This window comes from Panthera tigris, chromosome E3, assembly GCF_018350195.1.
Source record: "Panthera tigris isolate Pti1 chromosome E3, P.tigris_Pti1_mat1.1, whole genome shotgun sequence".
In the NCBI taxonomy this organism is placed as follows: domain Eukaryota; kingdom Metazoa; phylum Chordata; class Mammalia; order Carnivora; family Felidae; genus Panthera; species Panthera tigris.
The window spans coordinates 5,772,985-5,791,107 of record NC_056675.1 but is presented as its reverse complement, the minus strand read 5'-3'; the positions used below and the strand labels follow the sequence as shown (position 1 = coordinate 5,791,107).

The window sequence follows — 18,123 nt, the reverse complement described above, 5'->3', positions numbered from 1 at the left end:
ATAAAAGTCACGAACAGGCAAAGGCAAAATCCAGGTAGCCGACAAGTAAATGAAAACAGAGATGCAGGGGCTTCTGGGTGGCTCAGTCTGTTAAGCGTCCGACTCTTGGTTTTGGCTCAGGTCATGATCTCTCCTGGTTTGTGGGTTTGAGCCCCATCTTGGGCTCTGCACTGTCAGTACAGAGCCTGCTTGGGATTCATTCTCTCTCCCTCTCTGTTTGCCCTTCCCCTGTTCTCTCTCTCTCTTTCTCTCTCAAAATAAATAAACTTAAAAAAGAAAAAAACAGAGATGCAGATACCAATTTTATCCACCAGATTGACAGCTATCAGAAAATAGGATACCAAATAGGATATTAAATGTGGATGAAGACAGGGAACACTGGGAGTTCTCCAGCATAGCGGGCCGAACAGCACTGATGAAGTGAGGTGTCTGGTTCTGTTCCGGAGGGCTGCCTCTCACGTTGGGGCCACACACCCCAGGAGGGGACCCACACCAGGACACCCATCATAACCCTGCTGGAGATGGCATGTTGTGGAGGGAACCCAGGCTGGATCCCTCAGAGTCCTAGCAGGAAACAGATGGCATGCCCAAATCAGGATCCTTTGAGGAGGGTTAATTTATAAAGGGACTGTTTACAAAAGTGTGGGGACAGGGAAACCCCAGAGATAATGCAGAAGCCCCAGGTTCAGAGCAGCAGAGATGATACCGAGGCCATTTGGGTTTGGCCAAGCGTTGTGTGGACAAGAAGGATCCAGCCAGCTATGGGTCTGCTGCCAGAGGGATCCCCAGAAAGAAATGCCCTGCCCCCCTGTCCCTCTCCACTCACCCCCTCAGCCCCTCTTGGGACTTCTCTTTGGCCACACCCAATCAGAAGCCAGAGAGCAAGGAGCCCATTGTTGGGTTCATATGAGGCATCCCGCTGGGCACAGAGCAGGAGGAGAGGGTGGGGGGGAGCCTGAAGGGAATGGAAGGTACCCCGTGTCCTCCCGCCCTGGAGAAAAGAGGAATCACAGCACATACTTGCCTTGGAACACAACACGGCCATCGGAAGAAGTATAGACCTACAAACAACGTCATTGGGTATTAACATCTGGTACTGAGTTAAAAAAAGACAACAAAGACACAAGATGGAGAGCCCACCATGTGCACACGTTTAAATGCTCATGTACACGAAGCCAAATCTTCTCAAAGATTCGCGGGACATCCGAGGCACCAACCAGAAGGAGGGCCGTGGGAGCAGGGACTGGAGATCTGTGAGGGAAAGATGAAGAACAATAAAACAAGAGAGTCCCCCAGGACTGACTGAGCAATGAGCAGGGTAGGATCGACTCAGTGCCTCGCCTGGAGGACAGTGACAGACTCCCTGAATCCTGCTCCCCAGACACCCACGTGAGCATCCCAGAGTGCCGGGGGCCCAGAACAAATGGTGGGGGTTTCAGAATCTTGGGGTTTAACGGACCGGACCCAGTGTTTCTTAGGATGGAATTCTTCAGTGTTTCTACTCCTCCGTCATGGGGGTGGGTGCATTTGTGGGATCTACTCTGGGTCCCTCTTCCTAACAGAACCCAGATTCCCATTTGGCCACCCATCTTGCCTGGTGTGGTCCATGTGCTCTGGGGAAATGAATCCACCCCAGGTCTAGAGGAGGTGTGCTAATGTTTGCAGGGACCGCCACGATGAAGTACCACAGATGGGGAACTTAACCATCAGCCATGTATTTCTTGCAGTTCTAGAGGCTGGATGTCTGAGATCAAGGGGTCAGCAGGGCTGGTTCCCTCTGAGGCCCCTTCCTTTGGCATGGAGATGGCCGTCTTCTCCCTGTATCCTCACATGGTCATCCCTCTGTGCATGTCTGTGTCCTGATGGCCTCTTCTTATAGGGACCCCAGTCCTGTTGGGTCAGGACCCATTCAGTGGCCTCTTTTTACCTTAATTACCCCCTTTGAAGGCGCCATCTCCACAGTCACATTCTTAGATCCTGGGGGTTAGATCGTCAACATGTGAATCAAGGGGGGACGCAACTCAACCCACCACAGGCTGGCTCAGTTGGTGTCTCAGTGGACAGAAGCCCATTGGCATCTCCATTTCCCTGGCCACAGGCATTACTGTCTGGTCAGGTTGGATCTCAGGCTTAGATACGGGACAGAGAGTCCCGTCACCGTCCAGATGACAGGGCGTGAAGAAGTGAGGTAGATGATGTGGAGCCATGAGGGGGAGCTGACTGAGAATAAAGCTTTTGTTGCAGAAGGCAGAGCAGAGAGATGGGAGGAAACTCTCCATGACACCTTAGAAGCACTAAATCAAACCCACGCTGACACCTTCCTGCCTCTGGCCTTTTAGTCACATTAGTCAGGAAATATTTAACGGTGGAGCTGGTGTGAGTTTGATTTTCTAATGCAAATGCTGTTCACATCCTGGGTCTTTGCAGTTCCTGGCATGGCTCCCATGTTCCCCCTGGCTCCCTCGGGAGAGTGCTGATTCCTCTCCTTTCCTTTGGGTTTCTCCTCGGAGGCTTACCCTTTCCTGATGGGCCTTCAAGGCCTTATCTTTCAACAAAGCCACATCCAGGTTCTCTAAGTGTCCTTTGGGATTTAAACAGCAGGATGTCCCTGAGAGATGGCCACTGGGCCCTTATTACCTTGTGTAACCCAAATATGTCAGGCTGTCCACATAGACCAGTCACTGTGCAGAGTGTACTAATGTAGGTCTTTAAAACTGAATTCATCACGGGAAGCCGGGGGGTTGCACCAAACATCACGTGAAAATTTCCTTAGAATTCTCCCTAGACATCTGTTTCTCTCCCCAGGATTTCCCACCCTTGGAATCTGCTAAAATATCTCTGCAGTAGGGGCACCTGGGTGGCTCAGTCGGTTGAGCGTCCGACTTAGGCTCAGGTCACGATCTCATGGCTCATGAGTTCGAGCCCCACATCGGGCTCTGTGCTGACAGCTCAGAGCCTGGAGCCTGCCTCGGATTCCGTGTCTCCCTCTCTCTCTGCCCCTCCCCTGCTCATTCTCTGTCTCTCTCTTTCTCTCTCTCTCTCTCAAAAAATAAATAAACATTCAAAAAAAATCAGTAAAAAAAACAAAATATCTCTGCAGCTTATCCATGTGACTCTCTGTGCCGCTCATCCTTTCTTCCTCCTGGGGCGCCAAGTCCCTCCCATCCATCTGCACCCTTCCTTTGACCCTCCTCCAATACACGCCCCTTTAGTTCTCCTTTGTCCTGAGCATGAGCCCGTCCTGGGAGATTAGTGAATCAGGATCTCTGCCACACACGCACAGCCACACACATACGAGCTCCCTCTCAGGCACACATTCACCCTCATACACATAGGCCCACAGACCCACATGGTCATACACAAACACACACATCATTCAAACATACAGCACCCGTGCACACTCATGAGACACTGGTACACAGGCACGCATTCACCCTCACACATGGACACTCACACCTGCACACACATGCTTGCACGGACTCATGCTTGCACGCACACATCTTCGCTTCCTCTCAGGGGCCTCTGGCGATGCTGTCCGACCCCACCAGGCTGACCCCTCGCATTTCCTCGCAGAGGGTTGAAGAGCCCAGGGAGTCTGACATTTCCCAAGCATCAGACCTCTTGAGGGAGCTATTTCTTCTCCAGCCTCCAGGCTCTGTGTCTGGTGTCAGAAGAGGGAGGCACAGCCAGCCAGCCATTTCCCTTGGTGGGGGGGTGGGGGGGACTATTGGCCTCCGGGTGTTTTGTTGTTGTTGTTTAATGTTTATTTTTTGAGAGAGAGAGCCAGAGTGCAAACAGGAGAGGGGCAGAAAGAGAGGGAGACACAGAATCCGAAGCAGGCTCCAGGCTGTGAGTCATCAGCACAGAGCCCGACGCGGGGCTTGGACCCACGAACCATGAGATCGTGACCTGAGCCGAAGTCAGACACTCAACCGACTGAGCCACCCAGGCGCCCCAGCTCCTGGGTGTTTCTTGCTGTCAGGCCTGAAGAAGGCTTCGGGCCATCCCCGCTCCCAGATTTCTGAAAAGCCCCTGAGTGGTGCGTCTGTGAAATACCAGGGCGTAGGAGGTCAGACCACCCAGAAATGCCACTCCTGACCCACCCTACCACTCTGTTCAGTTGTTGGAGACCTCATACCTCCCTCCAGCCCCGGCTGCCTCTGAGGGGATTGCCAACCACCCCACCCCCTACGAGACTTGTTGGGTTGCCTCGAAGGCTTGGGCCCACCCGCGTGACTTCTGCAGGCCTGCCTGGTGCTCAGCACACATCCTCTTCACTGATCCTGGAGGCTGCTGAAAGGGGCTCTTTTCCATCCTCGACTCTGGTGAGTGCCACCGTGAGAATCGGGAGACCCTCATTTTGTAAGGAAATCTAATGTATTCACAGCAATTCTTGCCTCCAGGAAGTTCTCATACACACCTGGCCCACCGTGCCTGGATCTCCAAATTTTGTTCAAATTTTGTTCAACTGCCCACGATGGGGAAGGGGGGGAGTCCATAGTGACTCATTTTCCCCATCGGCTGAGATGGCCTTTGACAAATGAAGCCCAGCCAGATGCTCCTGTGGGACCGAGTGACTGTCCACCTCAGAAGCGAGACCTTGGCTTCCAGGCCAGGAACACCTCCCATGTGGATCTTCAGACTCTCATCCACCAGTGCGTCTCTGCCTGCCCCCCCCCCCAATCCCCGTGAGGACTCAGGACGTCCCCAAGCCCTTCCTCCTGCTCTCCACATGCCATGTCCTCATGCCCCTGCTGACAGCTTACCCTGAGCTCACAGTGTGAGATCCCCCTATGGCAAACTCACCACAACCGACACGTCGCAGGAGACCTTAGGGACAGAGTGAGGCTCCCGTTCTCCATTGGGAAACAACTCTAAGTTCTTCACAAATGGGATACCTCTTTATTTATTTATTTTTAGAGAGAGACAGTGAGCAAATGGGGGAGAGGGACAGAGGGAGAGAGCAAATCTCAGGCAGATTCCATGCTCAGTGCAGAGCTCGATGCGGGGTTCGATCCCACGACCCTGAGATCATGACCTGAGTGGAAATCAAGAGCCAACCAACCGAGCCACCCAGGCCCCCCACGAATGGGATACCTCTTAAGGCAAGGCTGAAAATTACTTCCCAGCCCTTAACGTCACGAAGCTTTTAGACTTCCTTGGTTTAATGAATTTATATGGAAATCTGGCCCTCCAAATCTGTGCCTCCTCCTAAAAATAGTAATTCCGAACTCAGTGTGTTTTTCACAACATCGCCCCTTTGACACTAGCGGTATTCTAAGCTTCACGAATTCCTTTGGGAACATGACATTCGACGGTGAGGTGGTATGTGTGTGCCCACCACCATGCCTGACACAAAATAAGCTCTCGGAAAATATTTTTTGGTTGAAAAAAGATGAAATAAGATATGGCGTTTGTTCTCTTGGCTCTGCAGCTACCGTGATGCAATTCTAACCACCTGGAATGAGCATGGAGTCCACAGGGCAAGACTGCCCCCACGTCCATCACCAGCCACAGGCTCAGGGATCCCCAGGCCACGTGCAATTCTGACCCACCGGCCACAAATCTGGAGGGGGGGTTCATGACCCCCATCAGGTTTAGGAATTTGCTAGGATAACTCACAGAGCTCAGGTAAGTGCTATACTCCTGCTTATAGTGTTATTATAAGGGATACAGATCAGGACCAGTCAGATGAGGAGCCACGTCGGGCAAGGTGTGGGAGGGACTTGAAAACTCGGCTTCTGCACCCCCTCCCCTTGGAATCTGGGCAGGTCACCTTCTGGCACAACAGGAAGCTTTGCCCAGCCTTGCGTCTGGCGTGAACCAGATTCCTGTCTCATCTGGTTCAGAGATGGCCGTTTTTTCACTGTGTCCTCACATGGCCAAAGGGGCGAGGGAACTCTGTGGGGTCTCTTTTATAAGGACACCATCACGTTCACGGAGGCTCCACCCTCAAGACCCTGTCACCTCCCAAAGGCCCCACTTTCTAAAACCATCACATTGAGAATTAGGATCTCAGCATAGGAACTGGGGGGGCCACGAACATTCGGACCATAGCAAGCTGGTATCATTGGCCCAAGGCTCCAGTCTGCTAATCACATGGGTGTTCTCTCTGGCTCGGCCAGCCCCCATCCTGAGCCATTTCATTAACATAAACTCAGGTGTCATCCAAGGAGGCCATCATGAATAACACACACTCCTATCAACTCAGAAAATCCCAAGAATTTAGAAGTTCCCTCCTGGGATGAGAACAAAGACCAGTCAGATTCTTTATGATACAATAGCTCAGATGCCGAGCGATTATGTATAATAGGGGGTGCACCTGAACACAGCACCTAGATCTCAGATCCTGAGGGTAGCTGTCTAAATGCAATCCGAGTCCATCTGGAGGCTCCAGGTGGCATCATCTTCAAAGAAACACACCCATTGCATAAAAACTATCAAAAGATATTCTGGGGCCCCTGGGCGGCTCAGTTGTTAAGCATCTGACTTTGGCTCAGGTCATGACCTCATGGTTCGTGAGTTCAAGCCCCACATTGAGTGAGCTCGAGTGCCATTCAGGTGAACACGAGCCCTGCTTCGGGTGAACTTGACCTTTGCTTTGGGTGAGCCCCACTTCTCTCTCTCTTTCTCTACCCCTCCTGGGATACTTTCTCTCTCTCTCTCTCTGTCCCTTGTGCCCTCTCTCTTTCTCTCTCAAAAAAAAAAAAAAAAAGGGTATTCTGATCTGGGGCACCTGGGTGGCTCATTCGGTCGAACATTTGACTCTTGATTTCAGCTCAGGTCATCATCCCAGGGTTGCGGGATCAAACCCTGTGCCCAGCTCTGCACTGAGCATGGAGCCTGCTTAGGATTCTCTCTCTCCCTCTGTCCCTCTCCCCCACTCTCTCTCTCTCTCTCAAATTAAAAAAAGAAAGATATTTTGATCTATGCTATGACTCTTAAAGAATATTGCACATTGGTGTTTCCTCACGTGCCCTTCCCATCTTTTGGCGTCTGGAATCCTCATCCCTGACAGCCTCCCCGGAGCTCCCGTTTCCTCCCCTGCCTCAGGAAACGAGCCGAGCTGCCAAAGACCGTGCCTCCAGTTTCATGAATGAGAAGAAGAAACTTTCCAGATGGTGATGTCAATGTAATGTTATGTGTCAATTTGACTGGCCATGGGGTGCCCGGATGAAACGTGATTTCTGGAAGTATCTGTGAGGGTGTTTCTGGATGAGATTCGCATTTGAAGGTGTGGACTCAGGAAAGAAGATGGCCCTCTCCCGTGTGGGTGGGCCTCATCTGATCCACTGAGGGCCCGAACAGAGCGGAAGACGGAGGAAAGAGGGATTTGCTACTTTTTTCCTGACTCACTGCTTGAGCTGGAATATCACTTCTCATTTGATCTTCTATACCATCCGCTTTTCTGGGCCTCCAGCGTGTAGATGGCAGTTAGTGGGACTTCTCAGCCTCCATGTCACATGAGCCAAATCCTCATTATATAAATCTCCTTTGAGATAGGTTGGTAGGTAGGTAGGTAGGTAGGTAGGTAGATAGATAGATAGATAGATCCTATTGGTTCTGTTTTTCTGGAGAACTCTACCTAATAAGCAAGCCTAACTTGGGTTTAAAGAAGACATTTGGTCCTGTCTCCTCTCCCCTCTGGTTGATTACAGCAATTTATGTTTGCATAGGGATCTGGAAGTCAAGGTGAGAAGCTCATTCAGTGTGAGCTTTACAACACCCTCGGACCATCCACAGAGCGAATGCTACTCTCTTCTGCTGTCATGAAGGAAAGACTTAGTGCATTGTGACCTGCCGAAAGTCACACAGCCAGCAGACCAGCCCACCCTCAGCCTGGGTCTTCTGATGCTGAGACCAGGGCGTTTCCAGAACACCACGCTGAGACTTCACAAGTAAAAACCCTGACCCAGAAACACCACAGGATCCTGTATTTATCTTTCGCTATTTACCAAGGTAGACGTTCTAGAGATCTTTTTTTTTCCCCAGTGTAATTTGAAAGTTTGAACCAAAAGGGCTTCTGAAAAGCATTCAGTTGACAAGAAGCAGACAGCCCCTCCTCCTTCCCGCCCATTCATCTGCTCCCTGAGCCCTCTGGACAACGGGAGAATTTAGTTTGAATGCCCGTTTCTAACAACTCGGTTTCCCGAGTTTCTGAGCAACCCAGGCACCCACTATTTGTCATCAAGAGGGTGACCACTGTGTCTGCCCAGCTTGGTCATGGACTGCGGCCTTCAGATGGGAGAAGATGCTTCCAGACTTTGCCCGGTCATTCTTCTCCACACCTTAACTCACCTGAAAACAGATGCAGCGAGAAGCATCTTTCTCTGCCCGGCCGTCTCCTCACAGATGTCTCCCGAAACATTTTTTCACAACACCTTTTTGCCTTTGAAAAGGGATCAACACACAGTCCCTGTCTGGGGAGCCGTGGTGCAGGGGAGTGTAGCAAGTTAAACCCAGTCTCCACCACTCACCGGGTAATCTTGGACGCATTATTGGTCTCTCCGAGCTGTTTCTATGCCCACAAGGTAAAGGGCTTCCGTGCGACAGGGGACACGTCTGGGGGTCCTTCCCACTTGTTGATTTTCCTCAAGAAACCCTCCTGGGGGCAGACCCCACACCCCACCCCGCCACCGAATGACGGCGCGCAGTGCCCCCAACAACCCTAGAAGTCCTCACCCCATTGGGACCCAGCTCTCCACTGAGCCAGCACCTGCCAGACCACGTCACGGGCAGCCACCACTCCCGTGTCCAGCTCAGACCAAGGCGAGCAGAGAAACTACTCCCCTTGCCCGCCTCCTCCCATGGTGACTGAGGGAGCGTGGGAATGGTTCCCCGGTTGCTCAGGTTCCCAGTAATCCTACAAGCCACACTGTTGTGCTTAACTTCCAGACAGAGGAAGAGAAATGGTGCGTGTCCTCTCATCCCCAGTCCCCACCCCCCCACCCCTGCTCCCTGCCCCGAGCCGGGCATTCCAAGCAGAAAGCAGACCCCTTCGGGCGCCCAGCTGGGATCAATTCGGCAGAGCCACACAGAATGTGAGAAGCCAATCAGTTCAAAGCCAGGTTTGCACGACTGTGTCCATTCTTCCTCCAAGAAATTTCACACCTTGACACCAAGGAGCCGGTGTTTAAGAAAGAGGAATTTAAGGTTAAGTAGCATTTTCTCTTTTTTCCAAGTTTATTATTTATTTTGAAAGAGAGTGAGAGAGCATGAGCAGGGGAGGGGCAGAGGGAGGAGGAAGGGAGAGAGCAAATCCAAAGCGGAATCCACGCTGTCAGCGCAGACCCCCCCATGTGGGGCTTGAACTCATGAACCGTGAGATCACGACCTGGGCCAAAATCAAGAGTCGGACGCTTAACTGAGCCACACAGGTGCCCCCAAATAGCATTTTCAACTGTGGAGGCGTACGTGAAAGAAAATCTGTGTGGCCAGTGGCCCCCTGAGATACGTGAAAGGGAGCCCCTTCCCCCCAAAAAGTGAACCTCTCATGACATTCAAACCCCAAGTCACCTTATCTCAAGAGGACTCGTTTAAAGTGGGTCAGTGAAAATGGCACCTGCAACTATAGGTTAGCTTGCATTACCTGGCATACAGTGGTGCCCAATAAATGTTGGATGGATGGACGGATGGATGGATGAATGAATGGATGGGTGGATGGGTGGATGGGTGAATGAATTATTCAATGCCCCCATCACAAGCCAACATTCATTAAAGCCTTTCCATAATGATCTAGGTGTGGAAGAACTGTTTATGGAAAGGCAAGAACCCAATTTGCAAACCCTCCTGTTGGCTTCACAATAATTCATGCTCATCTGCGTCTAATAAAATATGGAAGCAATTTTACGGGAACATTTTGTGCTTTAGCGATTCATTTAACTATTTCCTCTGGGGGGCAAGTCATATATTCTCATCCAGATGTGTGGGGAGTTCCGTGAATAAATCTGCAAATATCAAGATGAGATGCTGCCCCCACCCCCACCCCTGGGAGCCTGAGTCTAACTAAATGGAAGCATAAACGTGGAGACCAACAGAAGCCATTCTGGCCTCCATTCCTCCTCACGGTGTCCAGGCCCAAAGCACCCCAGGCCCACCTGCTGCTGAAGTGACCGGAGACTGGTAGAGGAGCCGAGCGCCCAGGTCACTTTCCTCAAAGAACTTTCCTCGGTCTACTGGCAGCGCCTTGGAGAGATGAGCCGCTCTCCACCCCATCAGCCCCCAACTGAGACACCAGGAAGGACACTCAGGTGCCACAGTGGCCACCATTGGCCCTTCTGACACCACGTACGGCCCCATCACCGCGTCCCCTGTGTGAGCTGCCCCCAAGCCCCTTGCAGATTTAAGAACTTATGAATACAAATGAGTAACACCTGCCTGGAGCCGCCTATCAATCCGTTCACATCCTGATTTTCTGGGTCACCAATTTTTCTAATTAAACTTTTAATTTTGAGATAATTGTAGATTCACATGCAGTTGTAAGAAATAATATGGAGAGATCCCATGTCCCCTTTATTCCATTCTCCCCTTCTTCCTGCCTTATGGTAATATCTTGCAAAACTGTAGTGCAACACTGAGTTACCAATCTTTAAAAATGTAACATTGCATGCCTATTCTTAATGTACGATCAATCGATCAGAAGTGTATTTTCACCGGATCAAGACTCTTGACCCAACCCCTCACCCACTGCAAAACCTGCTTGATTTGACCACCCAATATTTCCCGTTTTGGTAAAGGGCACTCCCAGCCCAGGAGAAAATTCGGAGTTTTCTCTCTCTCTTCTTTGCATTCCCCAACTCAAATCCCAACTAGCAGCCAGTCCTACGTGTACGGGCCAAAAAGTCCCGCATCCACCCACTCGTCACTCTCTCTACCACAAGGACCCTGCCATTAGCCACTGTCAATGCTCTTCAGCAGAACCAGCTACAGAGCTTGCAAGAGCCAGTGAAGAATGAACACCAGGAGCCCTTCGTTCAAAAATTAAGGATTTCAATATGGTGGCCACACAGCATTAAACCAAGTGCGAGGTCCTTCTCAGTGCAGAGCCCTGTGGACCACGCAGGTCCCACGGCTGTGAAGCCCATGCTGTCCTTCAAGCTGTGGCCACCGGGAGCACACTGTGGATGAAACAAAATCGGGTCTGTTAATTTGATGCAACAAGGGTGAGCACACACTACCGGGAACCCTAGGCCATCTCAGTTAGGACCTACTACAGGATGGAGGTTTAGATTTGGTGTGGGGGTGGGGGCTCAAGAAAGCAAGGTTTGCTCTGGATTGGATGCTCTCAGGCGTCAGGGGTAATGCTGTGATTGGGCATCTTAATTATTCTTCTCCGGAAGATGACAGAGATGGAGCAAAGCTAGAGCTGATGTTGATTTAAAAAAAAAAAAAAAGAGGGGACGCGCCTGGGGGGCTCAGTCGGTTAAGCGTCTGACTTCGGCTCAGGTCATGATCTTGTGGTTCGTGGGTTCGAGCCCCACATCGGGCTCTGTGCTGACAGCTCAGAGCCTGGAGTCTGCGTCTGATTCTGTGTCTCCCTCTCTCTCTCTGCCCCTCCCCTGCTCACACTGTGTCTCTCTCAAAAATAAATACATGTTAAAAAAAATTATTAAAAAAAAAAAAGAGTCACATTAGCCAGGACGGGGGATGTCTGGTTCATCTTGTGGTTTGGACCGTATCCACACGTTGTCTATGTTCAGACATGATTTTAGAGAGGTCTCGTTGCTCTCTTGATCCAACTGTGGCCTTGCCTGAGGTTGCTTAAACTACCAGCAGCCTCTGCAGCAAGTTGAATTGCTCCCCCCCACCCCCGCAAAAAGATATGTCCAAGTCCTAACCCCTGGTACCTGTGAATGCGACTTTATTCAGAGGCACTGTCTCTGCAGATATGATTAAGGATCTCAAAAGAGTTGCATTTCCGGTGGGATCTACGTCCGATGGCTGGTGTCCTAAGAAGAGAACACAGAGACACAGAGAGGGGACCGTGTGAAGACAGAGACTGAAGAGGAACGACCACAGCCAAGGAAGAGCTGGAGCCATCAGAACCTCAAAGAGGCAAGGAAGGATCCTCCTCTAGAACTTTGGAGGGACCTCGGCTCTACCAACATCTTTTTTTTTTTTTAAGTTTATTTATTTCGAGAGAGTAAGAGCGCGTGTGTGAGCGGGGGAGGCACAGAGAGAGAGGGAAAGGGAGAATTCCCAGTAGACTCTGCACTGTCAGCGCAGCGGCCAACACGGGGCTTGAACTCACAAACCGTGACACGATGACCTGAGCTGAAATCAAGAGTCAGACACTCGGCCGACTGAACCACCCAGGCGCCCCTGCTGATTTCAGAGTCCTGGCCTCCAGACCTCTGAGAGAATGCATTTCTGTTTTAAGTCACCAAGTTTGTGGTAATCTGTTGCTGCAGGCCTGGAGTATAGTCTCTTATTGCAATTAGAAAAGACGTCGGCCTGCTAGACCCCCCGGGACCTGGGCCTGCCTCTCGCCATCCTCATGTGCAAACTGCTTCTCCCGTGTCCCCCCACCCCCAGCTTCAGCCACGCCTTTCTCTTCATCCAACACACCAGCCCTTTGCACGTGCTGTCCCCACTGCCTGGAATCCACTGCTTTGCTCTTTCCCTGGCTGATCCTTGTCATTATTCAGATCTCCATGCAGGTACCCCTCCTCTGGAAGACCTTCCTTAGTGTCCTTGGTTAAAAGAACACAGTCCCCCCCACACACCTGCCACTTGCCCTCCATCCTGTTGCGGGCTTAATTTTCCTCATGACCCTGCAGTTCTCTCATTTATTTGTTCACATGTTTATGCTTTGTCTTCACCCTCCACGTGAAGCCTCCATGGGGTCAGGAGCATCTCTGCATGCCCAGCACCCAGAAGAGCTTATTTTTATTGAACAAATGTAGGAGGCGGGCGCCTGGGTGGCTCAGTCGGTTAAGCATCCGACTTCGGCTCAGGTCATGATTTCGTGGTCCGTGAGTTCGAGCCCTGCATCAGGCTCTGTGCTGACAGCTCGGAGCCTGGAGCCTGCTTCGGATTCTGTGTCTCCCTCTCTCTCTGCCCCTCCCTCGCTCATGCTCTGTCTCTCAAAAAGTGAATAAAAACATTAAAAAATATATTTTTTTTAAGTCACACAGCTCATAAGTGATGGAGGCAGGATTGGAACCCAGACAGTCTGTCCCAGCCTCGGTGGGCTTAAACATCCTGCTTGACATACAGAAGAGTTCAGGAAATGTCTAGGGGATGAGTGAATCTCCCTTCAAGAGTGGCCACGAGCCCTTTGCAGGTAACCTATCGGGTGGGAAGGAAAAGGGCCCAGGAAATTTCTCCCATACCTGCGTCTCAACTACCAAGAGGCCCCACTGTTCCTTCCAAGGCTCAGGGGACAAGTGAGGAAGAAACGAGTAGCATTGTGGAAGGTTCTAGAACAACTCCAAGCCCCCCCAAGTATGGGCTGCCTCCCAGGGTGTCTGGCGCCCCTCTGCCCCCAAGTCCCTCTCTCAGCCATCTCCCTCCCCACCTTGGCCTGAGCTCCTGAGGGAAGGGATCCAGTGTTAACAGTGGTTCCCCATGCCAGGCACCTCGGTGGTCCCAGGAAACCTGATCTCTGTATTTTGCCTCCTGCCCAGCAAGCCCAGCAAGTCCCGGGACAGGCCAGCACCAGGCACCCACGGGGCTTCTGTGGCCTGGGCCTTAGCCCACCTTTCTCCAGCCACGGCTCTGGGGTGGGGGGAGGAGAAGGGTGCTGCCAGGAGGAGGAGGGAGGGGCCTTTTACTCGGTGCACTGGCACTTTCTGGCATGTTTCACATCGTATCAGCTTTCGTTCCATTGGTAAACAATCCCAGGAAGCAGAAATAAAGTGGGTGGATCAAGAAATAAATTTTTTAAAAAGGAGAGAGAGCCATAAGAAGGAAGCATTATCAGAAACGGGAATGTGTGCTCTGCCTGGGAAGAAAATGATAGGGGGGCAAGGTTGGAACCGAATGAGCAAGGAAGCCGGAGAGAAGAAAATAAAGCTTTCACGGCAACCAAGCCGGAGTCCCTTCCAGGAAGAGAAACTGCTCCCGGGGGCCCCCCCGGCCGGCGCCTCCACGGCCCTCAGCAATCCTTCCGGCTGCGAGCCTCGCGGTCACTGCCGGTTTATGATTCATAGGTCGGTGGTGATCTTTTATTTTCAGGTAAAAAAAAAAGAAGAAAGAAAAGAATAACTCTGGCAACCTCCCTTCCTCAGTGATGCCCTCAGTCCCTAGAATGCTGTAAACACAGTTTATGGCTGCAGCTTGGGTTTTTTTTTTTTTTTTTGGGGGGGGGGGTTGTTTTTTGTTTTGTTTTGTTTTGTTTTGTTTTGTTTTAAGTCTTGGGAGCTTCTGTCTCCTGTTGGCTGCTGGCTACCACGGAAGGTGAGCTCTCCAGCCGCCAGCAGGCCTCCCTCCCGAGGTGCCCGACGCAGCTCTGGTGACCTAATGGGAAGCATTTTCAGATAGATGATTCCATCTGCCTGGTCCACAGGAAAACTTCCTAGAAAAATATCTCCCAGCTTGTTCTGGATGTGAAAGAAGGTATTTCCCACATCACATAATTAGCACCCTCCACCCTCCGAGCAATCAGCATCCAGGAAAGAGAGTTCTGATTCATGAAACTTCCCTGGAGTTATAATTAGGGCTCTCTCCATCTCCTTTAAAATTGTATCTGTCCTGTACGTTACGCTTAACTATTCATCAAGCGGCTTCACAAATATCATCTCGCCTGGCCTTCTCTTCAATATTCTAGGGTGAAACTCGCTCACAAAGCCTTCCTAATGTACCCCAGATCCTCCAGGAGGAAGGGGCGAAGCGTCGGTCAGATTCCAGGCCTGTCTAGACCCATTGTGCAACGTCACTGTCATCAGAGGGCTCGCACGTTTCTAGTGCTCTCCTCTCTCCTTTGACCTCCGATCCTGAAGAGCTGGGGAGTGATAGGACTCAGGCCTGGCCCCCTCCCATGCTGGGCTGGCCACCCTCTCTCTGCTTTTCTCTCAAGAGGCAGCCAGGCCCCCCACCCGGGGCCAGATGGGTCCCAGGCACTGGGGGCTGATATGCTCTCTCTTGCTCTCTACTTCTCTGACCCCATCCTCTGGTGCTAATGGTTTTGAACAATTGGCCTTTGTCCCAAACCCCTGGACCTTAGGAAAGAGGGAGCTCCATGGGATCCAGCCCAGATCACTGGGATTTGGAACCCAAGTCAAGAGACATTTTCTTATTCAGGGACCATGTCAGGGAGGGGGAGGCTGACAAGGCCAGATGAGGGCGTTGCTGCATTTCCCGATGAGCCGACACATCCCCCGACACAGTCCATCAGGCCTCACGGCTGGGGAACCGCAAAGCTTGAGGCCGGCCCCCAGTGCCTCAGTCTGGGCTCCCCCAAAAGCAGAGCCTGTAACAAGGATCAAGTGCTGGTATTTCTCGGGGAAAGAGGGCCGAGGGAGCAAAGAGAATGGAACAGGTATCCTGGCTGGAATCGTGGGCTCCAAAAAGAATTTAAAGTCCTAACCCCCAGTAGCTCGGAATGTGGCCTTATTTGGAAATAGGGCGATTGCAGGTGTGATTCGTTAAGATGAGGTCACCCCGGAGGAGGGTGGGCTGCTCACTACAATAACTAGGGTCCTTGTAAGAACACAGTCATGTGGGGGCGCCTGGGTGGCGCAGTCGGTTAAGGGTCCGACTTCGGCCAGGTCACGATCTCGCGGTCCGTGAGTTCGAGCCCCGCGTCAGGCTCTGGGCTGATGGCTCGGAGCCTGGAGCCTGTTTCCGATTCTGTGTCTCCCTCTCTCTCTGCCCCTCCCCAGTTCATGCTCTGTCTCTCTCTGTCCCAAAAATAAAATAAAAAACGTTGAAAAAAAAAATTAAAAAAAAAAAAAAAGAACACAGTCATGTGAAGACAGAGACACACAGGGAGAAGGCTCTGTGACAACATAGGCAGAGGTTGGAGAGATGCAGCCAAAGCCAAGGACGGTCAGCCAGCACCGGGAGCTGCAGGCAAAGGAGGAAGGGAGGCTTCTGAGGGAGCACAGCCCTGCCGACACGTTGATCGTGGACTTCTAGCTCCCAAACTGTAAGACAATACACTTCCGTTGTTTGAAGCCACCCAGTTTATGGCTCTTTGTTAGGGCAGCCCTCGGATACTGACAAGGCAGGGAAGAAGGAAAAGCTAATCACTGGTGATTACTCGGGTCACCACTAAAGGCCACCAGCGCTCAGTCCTCCCGGGACACCTGAGCAGCCATGGAGATGATGACTCACATTCATCTCTCCAAGACCAGGTACCGGGCATCCACACACTGGCTCTGGCGTCCAGCTGGGTGAATGTTGTCCCTAGGGGTAGCCCCGGCACATGGCAGGGCTGTCCCTGCGCATGGACTGAGCTCACGAGCCATCCATCAGGCTGCAGGTGATGTCAGAGGTGGATGAAGGGATACGGGGTAGAGCAGACACCGGGTTATGGGTCCTGACCCCATCATCCCTCCACAGCACTGCTTTTCTGCATGAGAGACAGGCCAAGTTCAAGGTGAAAACCGAAAGCCACCCACACAGGCTTACCATTAATGCATGCACTTTGGGACCTCTTATTTCAGATATACTCATGGATTAACTTGTCAAAATGTTATCAGAGGGAAAAAGAAGGAAGAGGAGAAAGAAGAGGAAAGTCAATGTCATTGTCATTTTACAGGTAAGGAACCTGGGGTGCAGAGAGGTTCAGTGATGTTTTCCTGGGCGGCACAGCTAATAAACATCCCCACACTAATTCATACTAAGCCCATCTGACTCCCGAAGCCCACAGTCTTGAACGCAGAGGAGTTTCCTCTTTAAAATGTAAGAACCCACTGTCACAAAGTACATCTGATCTTTTAAAGTGAGAACCGAGAACCGGGAAGGAAGCTGGTGGAAACATTGTCCATATTCATGATATGTGGTTAAAAAAAAAAAAAAAGATTTATTTGTTCGTAGAAATTTCATAACGCTGGCCATGGATTCACGTGATTTAGGGGTCTGTGGGTCTAAAGCAAATGGGCACAGGTTCCCGACACTGATACCTTTACTCTTGCTTTGTAAACCAGGATGGAGATTTCTAATTTTTGCTCATAAGAAATTTCAGGGTAACGTTAACTGCTATAATGAACAAGCTGTATCATGGCTCAAAAAAAATGACTCCCCTTGGCAGTTTATGTCTTGTTTGCGTAGAGTCCAGAATAGGGGTCTGGGGTCATGGGTGGTGCTCCTCTATGTGGTGATTCTGTGGCCCAGGGGACTTCCATCTGTGGCTCCCCCGAGGTCACCATTCTTGTCTGCACCAACCCAACCCAACCCAAAGTACATCTGGTTCTGAATAGGGTGACCATATAGCATATCTCCCAAATCCAGACACTTTGGGAGTGAAAAGGGGTGTTATTAAGAATTAGGCCAGGGGCGCCTGGGTGGCGCAGTCGGTTAAGCGTCCGACTTCAGCCAGGTCACGATCTCACGGTCCGTGAGTTCGAGCCCCGCGTCGGGCTCTGGGCTGATGGCTCGGAGCCTGGAGCCTGTTTCCGATTCTGTGTCTCCCTCTCTCTCTGCCCCTCCCCCGTTCATGCTCTGTCTCTCTCTGTCTCAAAAATAAATAAAAAACGTTGAAAAAAAAAATTAAAAAAAAAAAAAAAAAAAGAATTAGGCCATGGGGCACCTGGGGGCACCTGGGTGCCTCAGTCGATTGAGTGCCCGATCTCAACTCAGGTCATGATCTCGACGTTTGAAAGTTCACAAGCCTCACATCGGGCTTGCTGCTGTCAGCCTGTCAGGGCAGAGCCCGCTTCGGATCCTCTGTCCCCCCTCTCTGTCCCCCCCACCACTTGTGCTCTCCCAAAAATAAATGTTAAGAAAAAAAAAAAAAGAATTAGGCCAAGACAACAGGTGTAATGGAGTCTGCACAAACTGAGACATATGGTCTCCCTACCTCTTAACTACCTGGATCTGGAAATGACCCATCTCACTCCCCTTCACAAGGTATTATGATTATTTTTGTGGGACAAATCACACCAAAACAGCGGCTTAAGAGACAATGGATCATTTTTTTGCTCGAAAATGCAGGGTAATCTGGGATTAGCTGGGTGG

The 18,123-nt window shown here is 51.2% G+C and overlaps 1 long non-coding RNA gene across 1 annotated transcript; it reads left to right on the top strand.

Moving 5' to 3' along the window:
• Positions 1 to 953: 953 nt before the first annotated feature.
• Positions 954 to 8,768, top strand: LOC122234608. Its single transcript, XR_006212454.1, has 3 exons — positions 954 to 1,389; positions 5,435 to 5,631; positions 7,677 to 8,768. It is a non-coding gene; the product is annotated as an uncharacterized LOC122234608 (long non-coding RNA).
• Positions 8,769 to 18,123: the final 9,355 nt, after the last annotated feature.